Below are 14,737 nucleotides of genomic sequence, written 5' to 3'. Positions count from 1 at the left end.
GAGAGCATGAATCTTAGCCAAATTGGAAACAGGTGGAGGTCCAAGGAACAAAATTGGTAAAAAGATCTGAAAATCGTGAAAACAAACCCACCTTAAGTATTTTGAGCATATCTCTCATATGAACTCGTATTATGGTGATTCAAGATGCTATGGAAAGATAAAGAAAATATCTACAACTTCTAGTTTTGAGTTTTTCCAGAATGCGAACGAATAAAGGTCGCATGGATGGATATGTGTGAGATACATAAAAGAGAAGCCAGCCATAGAGAAGAGGAGAAGACGGAGAACATGGATCTTGGCTCTCATCTCTCTCATTGCTCAAGAAGAAGACCACATCTCTCTCTCTCTCTCTCTAAATTTCATATTTATTTGTTTGATGATATTTGTTATAATGAGTAGCTTGTTTCTTTTCTTTGGGATGTAGATGAACCATTGCTTATTTAATTAATTTGATTGTTCTATATCTTCTAGTTGATTGTGTTTGAGTTTGGCCAAAGATGTTCCATAGCTAAGCAAACTAAGCGTGCCAAGCTTCGGCAAAGGATGATAATCGTGTGAAGATATGGCATATCTAGGAAAGACCCTCCTTTGTTTTGAAGCGTAGAGTTATATCGGTTAATGAAAAGCATTGGGGATTCGAAATCCCAAATATCTTCACGTATTCATAGTTAAAGTTTTTGCATTGATTAATAGATTTAATTTAAAAGAAATTTTGAAGTGTGTCAGTCTTATCCATTTTTTTGCTAGTTTTCACGAAGATATTTGTCATTGGATTGATATTATTCAAGGAGAATTCTCAATGAAATCAACTTGGGATATGCACAGGAAAAAGTGTGTGGTTGTGGATTGGGTGAAGAAGATTTGGAAATTGAAGTTATTTCCTAGGCAACAGATTTTTTATTGGCGGGTTTTCCATTGGAAGATCCTTGTTGATGCACTTGTTATGTCCAAAGGAATCTCTTTGGTTTCACGATGTGGTATGTGTCTAGAGGCTTCTAAAGATATTCCTCATATTTTTCTTCTTTGCTCTTTTGCTTGCAGATGTTGGGAGGCTTTGTGTTTTTCGTTCGGTTTCAGTTGGAAGCTTTCCTTTTCTCTTCAAGATAGTTATAAGTGGTGGTGTCTGCAGGGTAAGTCTTTGCCTTTGGGAAATATGTGGTTTCATGGCTACTTCTTGCTATTATATTATCTGTGGTTTGCTTGTAACAAATATTGATATAAGGAGGTGCATCTGTCTAAAGATTGGATTTTGCGTCAGATATTCTTTGATCTCAGTTGTCATGATTTTGTTCTTGCTAGCAAAAAGGTTTCTCTAGTGGTGTTTGCTCAATCACGAGCTATGGGTCTGAAAATTTCTATTAAGAACACTTCTCCTCCTCAAGAAGTTTTCTGGGTTTCTCCTTCTGTAGGGTGGGTTAAGTTAAATATTGATGATTGTTTGTTGGGCAATCCTGATATGGCTAGAGCAGGTGGTTTGTTTAGAGATGAATCATCAGTTGTTCTGTTAAATTTCAGCACCTATTTAGGTATCAAAAATAATTTTGAGGTTGAAATGGAGGCCCTGATGCAGGGTATAGAGTGGGTAGTAAAGTTAGATATTCAACGTTTATAGATAGAATGTGATTCAATGGCAGTTGTGGTTTTAATTCTGCAAAGGAAGATTCCATGGTTTTTCTTGCATCGGGAGCATTTGTCTCGTGGACCGAGGAGAGGGGGGGGCGCGGGAAGAGGATGCCAGAGGAAGCAAAGAGGCAACCGTTTCAAATATCAACATGTTCGCTGCTGTAGTTGGCCCTTGCGACCGAATGAATCGCCTTTCCATGGAGGTCTTGCCGCTAGGCAAGAGCAAGTTCCAAATTTTGCTCGGGGTTTTTCTCTTGAAATTCATAAATGAAGTAGTTAATGGTGGGGATGTGTTGATTTTTTTCTTGCTAGTTGTCCTTGGAAAATTTCGCATTGCTATAGGGAAAACAACCATGTGGCTGATTTCTTGGGAAATTGGGCGGTGAGACGGGGTTCTTCAGCTGTTAATATACCCTGGACAACATTGATAAGAAGTGAAATTGATTTAGAGGCTTCTGGTCATTCTCGTTTCAGATTTTGATTTGTTATCTATGATTATGTGAGTTGGATCCAGTGAGGTTGGGTGTATTTGGAGGCAACTGATGTTGCGGGTTTGAGGGATGGCTCTTTGAATGTATGTTTGTAATTTTTCTTTTTGCTTTTTAATACAAATGATCCTTTTAGTGAAAAAAAATTTAAATTAGGTTTTATTGAATTCAATTTTAGTAACTTAGCCTTTTAGTTCCCCATATTTTCTGATTGGTTAGCGACACGATCAAATTTTAGCGCCATTGCCGGGGACCCAAAGCACGTGCTAGGATTCATTTTTTCAGTTAGGCATAATTTCTAGAGTAATTTTAGTGTTTTTAATTTCTAATTTTTTTTTTATTTGGCTAATATTTTTTCCTTTTGTTTTGTAGATGATTGCAAGAGTAGCAATTTGATAATTAGTTTAGGTTGTTATCTTTTATTTCTTAGATATAATTGTATTTAGGACATTTCAATTGTAATATTTGCATTAGATTGGGTTGTTTAGGTCAATTTTAAAATTCCCCATCCCTTTATCCCATTGCATTTTAAAATTCCCCATGGGGGGGCCCCCCCCGGCCCCCCCCCCCCCCCCCTCCGATCCGGCAAAAGTGTAATTCTTGAGCCATACTCAACATAGTTGTAATGAATTCGGAATTTTTTTTTTTTTTTTTTTTTTTTTTTTTGTTTTTTTCTTTTCTTTTTTTTTTATTTTTTTTTAAATTTTCCCACCTTCCCGCTTCGCCCGCATATAGTTGGATCATGTGCCAATTATAAACTTTAGGTTAGGTGATGTTTTAGGTCAAAATAACACCCCCAATGTGTATTGGCCTCAAATTAGGTTACACGCAAATTTCATGTCAAATGACCCGAACGGGGGGGGGGGGGGTTTCCTCCCCCCGCCCCCAAACCGGGGGCGGCGGGGCCGGGGGGCGGGGGGGGGCGGGGGGGGGGCGGCGGGCGCCCGCCCCGGGGGCGCGGGGGGGCCCCCGGCCGGGGGCGTCAAACCCTCTCCTTTGCTGTAGTTATTTTCTTTTAATTTTATTTATTTAGCTATTTTTTCTATATGTATGCATGGTCGTCGATTCCTAAATCTTGAGTTGACCCCACTTGACTTAACCTTGGCCACCCTTAGAAGGCAAAGAACCATGGCAAACAATGAGCCTCCAATGAGGCCCTTGAGTGAGCATTTCATTCCTACGACATATACTTTGGTTTCTTGTATTAAGTTGCCTGACATAGAGGCGGCTCAATATTAGATCAAATCTAGTGTGATTCAAATGATACCATCTTTTTATGGACTTGCCAATGAAGAGTCTTATAAGCACTTAGATGATTTTTTAGAGGTGTCCTCCACGGTTAAAATTCAAAACCTCTTAGTCGATGCTTTAAGGTTCCTTCTTTTCCCATTTTCCCTTAAAGATAAAGCTAAGCATTGGTTTTATTTCTTGGACAATGTTAAAATTTCTACTTGGGCAGAAATGCAACATGAGTTCCTTTAAAAGTTCCTCCCCATTGGCCGTACCAATAGCATTAGGAGAGCGATCACGAGTTTCACCCAACAAGAAGGAGAACAATTTCATGAGGCATGAGAAAGACTAAAAGAATTACATAGAAAGTGCCCCCACCATGCTGTTCCTAAATGGCAATTAGATCAATGCTTTTATGATGGTCTTAGAGATCAACATAGGCAAATGTTTGATTCTTCTTGTGGTGGGACTTTCATGCACAAGAATGAGAATGTGGCATGGAAACTTTTTGAGACCTTTAGTGAAAATTCCCAACACCATGCTTCAGCAGCTAGGACTGAGATTCCATCCATTGGACAACCAAAGAGGAGTGATCTTTATGAGATCAATCCTACCATTGAGATGAGCACTAAGGTTGATTTACTATCAAAGAAATTGAACTACCTCTTGTCATTAGGAGAACAAACCCCATCTCTATTTCCTATAAGTTTCTCCCCACCTAATCAGACTGAAACATATGCTTTGTGTTCTAGCCTTTCCCACAATGTCACTAATTACTACTTAGCTACTCAATACATTGAGTTTGTTCAAGAGCATGGACATTTGGCCCAAAGAGTTTCTAAACTGAGCAATGACCCATTTTCCAATACCTACAACCTAGGATGGATAAACCACCTTAATTTTTCATGGCAAAACCCAATGCACCTCCATTTAATATGCAACTAAATGCCTATAGGAATGAGCAACCATTAGCTCCGCAACCCTTAGAATTCATCATTTGAAGATAAGGTACTAAAGACACTTAGTGGACTAGAACAAAATACTCCATTGTTACATTCTCATTCCCAGTCTATTAACAAATTAGAAACCCAACTTGGTCAACTAGCTGATGCCATTAGTAGGAGGAAGGTTGGCCAGTTACCTCATCAACCAATATGTAACCCTAATCATCAAATTGAGTTTGGGAAAGAGCAAGTCCAAGCAGTTTCTATTGTGATTTGTAGTGGGAAGGAATATTATTCACCTTTGTCCATTCCTAAGCCATTGCACATCTATCTTGAGAGTCGAGAAGAGGTCGATTTGACCTATGAGAATGGGGATTAACGCACACAAGCCTAGTAAAGAGACACCACCTGTGAGTATTCCCATCAATTTCCTCGTAAGGGATTGCACATTCCAATTGTCGAGGCTCCTACACCTAAGTCTTACACTCCAAAAGCCCCCTTCCTTGAAGCTCTTGAGTCCTCAATTCTAGATTCTAGAAAGAATGCTAAGATGCAAGAGATGATTGACTTATTCTAACAAGTTCATATCAATTTCCCACTATTGGATGATATCAAGAAAGTCCCAGATTATGTTATGCTAAATTCTTAAAAGATTTATGCACCCAAAAGCGTAAGTTGAGAACTCAGACTCCTAAAACTATGCACCTAACTGAACAAGTCAACTAAGTAATTTCCAACCAACTGCCCTTTAAACTTAAAGATCTAGGTACACCTTTATTTTCATGTGTCATTAGAGAACTATCCATAAGCAAAGCATTGCTTGATTTGGAAGTCAATGTGAATATTTTACTCCATTCAGTTTATGATAGGTTTGGTCAAGGAGATTTGAAATCCACTGATGTGATTCTACAATTAGCGGACCGCTTAATTAAACGACCTCGTGGGCTACTTGAAAACATTTTGGTAAAGGTTGAGGATCTATATTTTTCTGTTGATTTTCTGATCCTAGATATGGACAATAAAACTACCAATAAGTTACCACCAGTCATTCTTGGTCAGCCCTTTTTAGCCACTACGAATGCTTGCATCAATTGTAGATCAGGTGTCATGGACATATCCTTTTTGGCAATAAGAAACTTAGAGTCAACATCATCAATGCATCCTTAAGCCCAAATAGGGATGAAGAGTGCTTTGCAATTAACCTTATTGATGAGGTAGTGGCTGATTATACTCCAAACATGTTTATCGATGACCCCCTACAATATTACTTGCCATTTGGGGAATCTAACTTGAATATTAAGAAAGCCAACACATTGTTGGACTCTTCCACTTCTTTGGAGCAGTCACCATTCACATTTATATTCAAGCCTCCACCTCCAGTGGCTGCATCTCCCCAACCCTCATCCCTCATATCTCTCCTTAGTTGGATGTTAAACCTCCCCCTTCCAATATAACGTATGCATTCTTAGGACAAAAATGAAGCCTTACCTGTCATTATTTCTTCTGATCTATCACCTAGGCAAGAGGACCAACTTTTACGAGTGTTTTTTGAATTTAAGGCAGCCATTGGCTGGTCCTTAGATGATCTTAAGGGCATAGATCCTTCTATATGTATGCATAAGATATATTATGAGGATGGAGCAAAACTCTATAAGGATCCTCAGGGACATCTGAATCCTAACATGAGAGCGGTAGTGACCAATGAGGTGATTAAGTGGTTAGATGCCAGACTTATCTTCTCAATCTCTAATAATGAAGGGGTCAGTCCTACTCGGGTTGTCCATAAGCAATCCGACATCAATGTGGTTCCAAATGACAACAATGATTTTGTTCCAACTTGTACCGCTATGGGTTGGCGTGTTTGCCTCAATTACCGAAAGTTGAACAAAGTTACCAAGAATGATCACTTCCCCTTGCCATCTATTGACCAAATTTGGAACCCACAGATTGGACATGTTTTAGAGGTTACTCTTTATGTAGATGGCCTTGCTGATGGCCAACGTATCGAGGAGTTGGACCTAGAAGACTTACCTCAAGACTCTTTATTGATTCTCTCACTGAGTCTGGATGAAGACTTTAAACTTAGCGCTTTATGGGAGGCAACCCATTTGTTTAGATGTTATTTCTTGTTATTTTATTTGTTTGTTTGTTAGGTTTTACTATTGCGTGCTCTTTACAATTTCAAGTATCTGGTGCACTCTTTCCTCTATTTGCTTCTATTACGTTCTTCTTTTTTCTTTATATCTTGCATGCATTGAGGTCAATGCATAATTTAAGTGTGTGTGTGTGTGTGGTGGGGGCGGGGGTGTGGTGGGGGGGGGGGGGGTGTCAACTCGAGTAGGACTCGTTGATGGTTGGTAGAGCATTGTCACAAAGATTAAAAGTGCCTAAATTTTTTTTCTAGCTTTGGTAAGAATTACGTTTTAATTCCTTGCTTGGATACAAAATGAGAGTTTAAGGGTTTTAGAAATTCCATCTGATGTGATGAGCAACCTATTGAGAGAATAGTTATGGGTTTTACATTTTGAGACTGAGGTTGAATCGAAAAATAGGAACTCTAGGTAATTTGAAAGGTCTGACCATCTAGTGGTTTTGTATTGCCTTGTGCTTATGGTGACAAGTTGAGACTGATATTAGATTGTTTATATGTGAATTGAATTGAAGTATAATGTGAAAAAAAAGAAGAAGAAGAAAAAATCTACTAAAGTTTAAAGTTTAGACCTCCTTCTTAGTAACCGGGTCTTGGTGTCACCAACATCGTTCCTCGCGTCAAATAGTTGGGGTGTCTTTGGTCCAGTCTTTGCCTGTAACCTAGTTGATTTGAGTAAGTAAGTTCGAGGGGTATTCTACACCTAGTCCCTTAAGGTCATCTGGCTTGAGAGCGGCTGACCCAACACTCGTTACATAGGCCATCTAGAAAGCTTAAGAGGCAAGACATTGCACGAACTAGAATTTTATTCATTAAAGAATAAGTGAATTAATGTGCTTGTAAATGTGAAATGTCTAAGAAGGTCAATATTGCTTGGATCCTGAGTTCTTGGTATTGCTTGGTACCTAGATTAGTCTTATTTGAGGGTGAATTGGTGGGTTGAAGAAAAGACGAGACTTCTCAATTGAATTGTTTGCCTAGAACTAGACTCAAGAGAGGGTGTAAATATCTTAAGTGTGGGGGTGCCTATATTCCTTTCAATCTTTAATGGAACGTCTTTGTCATGGAATCTATCTTTTTACACTTACTATTGCAAGAATGATTAGAAAAGTATTTAAGAATTTTGTGTGTATATTCTCTGCAAACACTCACGAGACACACCTCGTCCACTAGGGTAACCTAGTTTAAAGGCCTGTTGCACATGCTAAGTGCAACCGTGATTTGTACGAAAGTGAGTTAGGTTATTTATTTTATTTATTTACTTTCAGTATTGTTTTTATTGTTTCATTTTGCTCGAGGACTAGCAAACACTTAAGTGTGGGGGTATTTGATAAGCATGCATTTATCATAGTTTATTTGATTTAATTTCCAATACTTAGTTAATTAAAAGAGAGTTAATTGAGTAATTTTGTGTTTTTTTCAGGAATAAGGTGATTTTGGTTATTACAGATAATGAGGAGCAAAGTTGGCAAATATATTAGAGGATTTTAATTAAAATAAAATCATGGGATTCAATCTTGCTACCCAAGAAATCATGAATAGTGAGATCCAACTTAATTAATGCAAAGAGAGCATGAATCTTAGCCAAATTGGAAACAGGTGGAGGTCCAAGGAACAAAATTGGCAATAAGATCTGAGAATTGTGTGAACAGACCCACCTTGAGTATTTTGAACATATCTCTCTCCTATGAACTCATATTGTGGTGATTCAAGATGCTATGGAAAGATAACGAAAATATCTACAATTTCTAGTTTTGAGTTTTTCCAGAATCCAAACAAATAAAGATCAAATGGATGGATAAAGATGATGGATTCCTTGTGTGCAGGATATATAAAGAGAAGCCAGCCATATAGAAGAGGAGAAGACGGCAAACATGGATCTTGTCTCTCATCTCTCTTATTGCACAAGAAGAAGACCACATCTCTCTCTCTCTCTCTCTCTCTCTCTCTCTCTAACTTTCTCTCTCTCTCTCTCTCTCTATCTTAATTTCATCTTTATTTGTTTGATGATATTTGTTATAATGAGTAGCTAGTTTCTTTTCTTTGGGATGTAGATTAATCATTGCTTATTTCATTAATTTGATTGTTTTATATTTTCTAGTTGATTGTGTTTGAGTCTGGCCAAAGATGTTTTATAGCTAAGAAAACTAAGCGTGCCAAGCTACGACAAAGGACGATTGTCTTGTGAAGATAGGGCATATCTAGGAAAGACCATCCTTTGTTTTGAAGCCTAGAATTATCGGTTAATGAAAAACATTGGGGATTCGAAATCCCAAAGATCTTCATGTATTCATAGTTAAAGTTTTTGCATTGATTAATAGATTTAATTTAAATTAGGTTTTGTTGAATTCATCTTAGTAACTTAGCCTTTTAGTTCCCTATAGTTCGACCCCATACTTTCTATTAGATAGATTAGTATAGGATTCTATTTTTGATTGGTTAGCGACACGATCAGTTTGGACTAGTTCAAAAATCTCTTTCATAGGTATAGAGAAAATAGGAGTTCTCCATGCACTATTAACCATGCAATCAGCCATCGTCATAGAAGATGATCTCACAAAATCATCAAGACCAACATACTCTGCAATAGAGAAACCCCCCAACCACTGGTCATAACAAAATTTAACTTTTCACCCATCAACAATAACCCATTGCTCCTTCTCCTAGACAAAATTCCACAACTTTTTCAAGCCACCTAATAGAAGGAATGTTGCAAGACAAATCTTAACTTCCCTATAGTGTCCAAGAGAAAACCCTCAAGAAAAGAGCACCACGACTCTACTTATGTTTTATCATCCACACAAACTTTCAAAGACATGCAAAGTTAATATCACATTGACACGGATTCCCAAACCACCTACGTCCTTAGGCAAACAAATAGAATCCCACTTTATTGTAATTTTTTCCTGACTCAATATTACCAATCTAGATAAAAATTTTCATCAAAGTCTCTACTTGTTTGATCATGCTTCTTGGCCACCATTAGACAAAGAAAGAATAGATCAGAATACTTGATATAATAGATTGAACAAGCTCCACTCTACCAGCCTGACTTAGGAGTTTTCCTTTCCACCTAGGAGGCAAGATTTAATCTTATCAAGGAGAGGCAGCGGCCTCCCTCTACGCCCCTTGAAAACATCAACTCCAAGATAACAGGTTGGGAATTGCGACATAGGCAGCCCCAAAACAATTTGCTTTTCTCAAAGCTTGTCTAAGCTTTTCTATTCACAAAGAAGAGAGTGAGCATGGGCTGATTCAGGTGGTCAACCAACCACCTCTGTAGGTTAAGTTAGATTCAATAACACCACCATCTAAAATAGGGGATTTTGCTCAAGTTGAAGACTCAATGAATGAGAGAGAGAGAGAGAGAGAGAGAGAGAGAGAGAGAGAGAGAGAGAGAGAGAGAGAGAGAGTTGTGGGAATAAATGAACATTACCCATAAATGTGGTAGGTTTTTGGTATTCATGGTGGAACCCGTCTCCTTATGACCAATGGATTGTCCAGGTAGTGAATATCTCCTACTTGGGATGCCACGTCATAAGAATGGAAGCTTCATTCTGTCCCATGGAGGCTGACAATAGGTATGGTAGTGTAGGCTTAGACAAAACAACTTCTTACCCCCATCAAGTAGACAAAATGGAGTTTTGCACCTCCCAAGAAAGATGTAGGGAGAAGTGTCTCTTCAAAATATTTGTTGACATGTATGGAGGGAAGATTTTCCTTATAAATGAAGCTAAATATTTTGGAGACCAACTAGAGATCATGCATAAGAGATATTCCTGATCAAATCTGTCAACGGGCCTTGACTACCTTTCTTGTGGACCCTTGCTTGACGATGAAGGCTTGGATTATATGGTATTTGTGGAGTATACACATGGTTACCTCATGTGAGACTCAGTCTAGCCCTTCGGTTGGGTACTCTTAGGGACAACCATTAGTTGGGATTGGTCTACCATCTTGGTGAATCCATGCACAACATGAGCCCCTCAGTCCACAGACTTGCCATCTATGGTCAATTATGAGGAGTGCAGTCTCTAGGAGTTGAGTCTTAAGCAATATGCTAGTCTTTCATAGTACATGTTGTTAAAAAGGGAAACAAACAACAGAATCAGCGGGGTTTAGCATAAGTAAAAGGGAGGGGGAGGTTAGGAGAGTAAGAGAGAGGAAAGAGGAAAGAGGGGGTAGGGTTGGGGGGGTTGTGGGGGGGCGGGGCGAGCTCGCCCCCGGGAGCTCCCCGCGCCCGGCCGGCCCAGCAGGGCGCGGGGGGGGGGGCCCCCCCCGGGGGGGGGGGGCCCCCCCCCGAAGGCTAAGTGGGGGGGGGGGGGGGGGGGGGGGGGCCGCCCCCCCCCCCCCGCCCGCGCCCCCCCGGCGGGGGCCCCCCCGCGGTTGATGAACTTAATCACAAACGGCTCTGCTAGAAGCACGAGCTAAGGAATAAAGAAGCTGGGAAAGGTGATCTAGATCGTAAGCCTCTGATAGTATACGTCTACCAATATGTATCTGAATCTGAGTCTGAGTCTGAGTCCGGTCCCTCATCTCGTATGGCGGTGAGGTTTATATAGAGTGTACCTTCGAATCTCCTTCGTTGGATGCACTTGAGCCTTCTTCGGGTAGTCGTTGGATCTTAACGGTTAGATCCGTTGAGCGATAGACTTCTACTAATTTGGACTAGTAGAGGACTCCTGAGATAACCTTTAGGTTATGCGAAGATTATCCATTCGATAATGATTAGCCGCAGCCGTCAATTTGAGTCTGCCATCATTAGGGTAATTAACCTAATTCATAAGTTGAATTAGGGCGTGCTTGTAGCTGAATAAGTTTTCTTCCTCAGCAAGCCATCTTCTGGATCCGGTTCGCTCGGGAGCGAGTCGATTCCCTCTGTCTCGACCGGGGTTGAGGGTCGAACCAGGTATGAACCCGGTTCGATCATATTTTCTCCATATCACGAGCCCCCCAGACCAAGCGTTCGGTCGATCCCGAGGGCTTGGTTTTTAACTGGGTTCTTCGTCAGGCAATAGTCTCTGCGTTTTCCATTAAATGTCATATCACATTTAATGCGGTGGTCACTTTTCCTCGAGCGTTGTGAGGGTAAGGCCACGTGTCTCCTTGCAGTCGATCTGTCGTGGCTCACGTAATCCAAGCGACGGTTTCCGAACGCCTGTTTTGGATTCGTGAGTTCAAACTTTCAAAACGTCTTCTAATCTCGATCGTTGATTTTGAATCAATCTCGATCGTTCAGATTCCCGAACACTCGTGCGGGTGCTTTTAAAAGCGGTTCGTTGTCTTCGTAGGTTTCATTCTTCTTGTCCGGAATTTGAACCTTTGTCGTCTGCTTCGCGCCTTCCTGCTCTCAAGCTTTTGCCTCACTGAATCAGTAAGTTTACTGGTCTTTTTCTTTTTGTACCTTACTGAAACAAGTAATGGCGGATAATAGGGTTTCTTTGGTATCCAGTGTTAGTAATAGTAGTGGTAATGAAGCTTTTGCTTCTCCTCCTTCCGAACAATCGGATAGTGATAACAAAACCCTAACTGTCCTCTGGCGCGAGTTTGCTGAAGTTTCTCAAAAAGGTTTAGAGAGAAAAACCGAAACTCCTTCTGTCCTCCCTGAGTCTGGATCTTCCAAGACTTCTAGGGTAACTGCCGAGTCTTCTAGGCAGCCTCAAACTTCCAGGTCCAATGGCGGACCTGGCTCTGTTCCCTCCATTTTCAAGGAGGAAACCCTTCTTTCAGCAATCCAAGATTTTGATTTTCCTTCCTCTTATCAGGTTAGGGCTCCCCATCCTGATGAGAGGGTTGATTCAACCCTTTCGGGTGAATTTTCTCTGTACATAGATGCACTGGAAAGCGGGGTTCGCTTTCCCTTTTTTAATCCTTTGTTCTCAGCAGTTCTGAATCATTGGGACATTTGTCCCGGAATGCTCCTTCCCAATAGCTGGCGTCTCATCGTCGGCTTCTTGGGTTTGTGTTTTGAACTTGGCATTACGCCATCTCTTTCTCTCTTTGTGCATTTTCATGTTCTTTCTATCTCCCATCCTCCCGGATGGGTTTTTCTGTCCAAACGCAATAAGGCTGAACTTGATTGGAGGGGCAGCATCCTTGTCAAAGGAACTTGCCCTTCTAACCACAAAAGATGGCGCGAACGATACTTTTTCTGTCGAGCGCCTCCCTCAGATCTTAACTTCCCGACCGTCTGGAGGCGGTGTACTTCTTCTTCCGAGAATAACCGAGGCCTTCCCTTATCCAAAGAAGACGAGGCGGCCATCAGGAAGATCAAATCCATTCCATGGTATCAAGAGATACATGGACTTGAGGTGGAGTATAACTCCATTCTTGATCTTGGGGCTTGGCTCATTGTGAGCTTCTAACCATCATCTTTTAATTTTACTTGAAGTGATACGTCTTCAATTCTGACTTTTGCTCTTCTTTGCAGTGCCTCCAAGAATGAACCCCGAGAACCTGCGAGTGAAGGCCGCTAGGGCCGTTGTGACAGCCGAGCAACGATCGCCTAGAGCCTTGACCGTTGATCAAGAGGCTTCTGTTCCCTCTCCCGACCCCTCTTATAGGGGTATCAGGAATATCAGGCCCGTGGCTGATGCTTCGGGTAAAGGGAAGAAGCCAATGGTGGAGAGGTCTAATGTCTCCTCCTCCGCCCGAACCAAAAGGAGGCATGATACAGTTGATGCTTCCTCCCACAAAAAATCCAAAAATTCTGCGGATTGTGAGGAGGTCTTCACCCCCGGTGGACCACGAAGTTGACCGACAGGGTGACTCAGGATCCTGAGAAAGCTGCAGAGTGGAGCTCCCTCAGTCTTGTTCCTTCTGATCGCCAGGAATTTGAAACCCTGGACGACGTTGCCCTTGTTAGTCAATCCACAAGGTACCGGTCTTCTTGCTTACTTATTTTTTCATAATTTCTTATGACTTCTTCTGATAATTTCCGCCTTCCCAGGAATGCTGTGTTGAGCTTCTATCAACACATGGAAGCATTGAGCCGGGTTGGCCGCAACAGCTCCTTGCTGCGGACACCGTGAAGAGAATTTGGCCAAAGCCAATTCTGAGATAGACCGGCTGACTGCAGCTGCCGAGGAGCTACAAAGAAAGCATGAGGAAGAAGTGATCTCCCTCAAGGAGGCCCTTGATTCTTCAAAGGCTCGTCTTTGTTCTGCCGAGCGCGAGGCCAAAAAGCAAAAAAAGCAGGCCACGTTGTTCGGTGACGGGCTTGAATTTCAATGTGTGGAGAACGAGAGATATCCGAAGTGGGCGGTCCCTAGCAAGCCCGAGCACATCAAGCCGAGCTTCGGAAGGATTGTGTTCGGAAGTACTTGAACAGCGTACCTTTCTCCCAAGCTGCTAGGTGCCTACAACATCCAAGCTTATCGCTTGGGGCGAGAATGATGTTTGGGAGGCGAATTCTCGCATCAATCCCTTCCTTCAATCTTGCTCCCTTTCGTGAGGTGTGCCATAAAGAGGTCTTCGGGAAATTAGGCATGGATCTCCCGGGTCCGGGCTCGGGAAGAAGATGATCCTTTTCCAGCCGACCCACAATATGAGGCATATCTTGCTGATGAGCCGGCGCTTCCAGAGGAAAAGTCACAAGCCGAGTCACAAGCTGCTGCTAAAGAGGACTCTGACAACGTTAATCTTGAGGAAGGCTCTTCTCAGGATCCTGAGAAAAGTCCTCCCGACCAAGGCTCCTCGGGCAACAATGAAGAAGAGGCTTAGGGAGTTATCTTTTTTTTTTTGTTGTTGTAAAGATTGACCTCCTTGCTAATGAATAGACACTTCTTTTTCTTTTTCATGTTGGCCTTACTATTTCCTCGTCTCCTGCTGAAATCTTGTCTTGAATATCAAAATATAAATGATAAAACTTATCACTTAACTTCACATTCCTCGACGAATAATAATCTTGTAGAGATATTATGAAGATACGTTTTGGAAAGATGCATTAATCTTCCCCACTCCTTCATTTATTGCAAAGTCCACACGTTTCCCTTCTGGTATCCGCGAAGTCCAAACGTTTCCTTGCTTTGGTATACCATTCACTGTTTCCAATGAATCGGTAATACATCCATTATCACAATGGCGGTGCGACGATTGGAGGTATCCCTGCATCGGGTGCTCGCCTCCACATGTTTCCATGTGGCCTCCCTCCGACCGTTGATCTTGCTTGTTACGGATTTCGAAGCGTCATTTCGATCTGGGCCATTGGTTGTCTTTAGCTCTCAACCGTCGTCTTAATACCTGAGGCTATTTAAAGCCTTCGTGGGTACTCTCCATCTATCCTGCTATCTGCAAGTTAGATT

General features: G+C 41.5%; 1 non-coding gene across 1 annotated transcript; it reads right to left on the bottom strand.

Annotated features, from left to right (window-relative positions):
• Positions 1-3,620: 3,620 nt before the first annotated feature.
• Positions 3,621-3,728, bottom strand: LOC149007273 (small nucleolar RNA R71). Its single transcript, XR_016175358.1, has one exon. It is a non-coding gene; the product is annotated as a small nucleolar RNA R71 (small nucleolar RNA).
• Between the last annotated feature and the right edge of the window lie 11,009 nt (positions 3,729-14,737).

This window comes from Hakea prostrata, chromosome 8 (genome assembly GCF_041222555.1).
Source record: "Hakea prostrata isolate BN-2017 chromosome 8, UWA_Hpros_2, whole genome shotgun sequence".
In the NCBI taxonomy this organism is placed as follows: domain Eukaryota; kingdom Viridiplantae; phylum Streptophyta; class Magnoliopsida; order Proteales; family Proteaceae; genus Hakea; species Hakea prostrata.
This window is presented reverse-complemented; position numbering and strand designations above follow the sequence as displayed.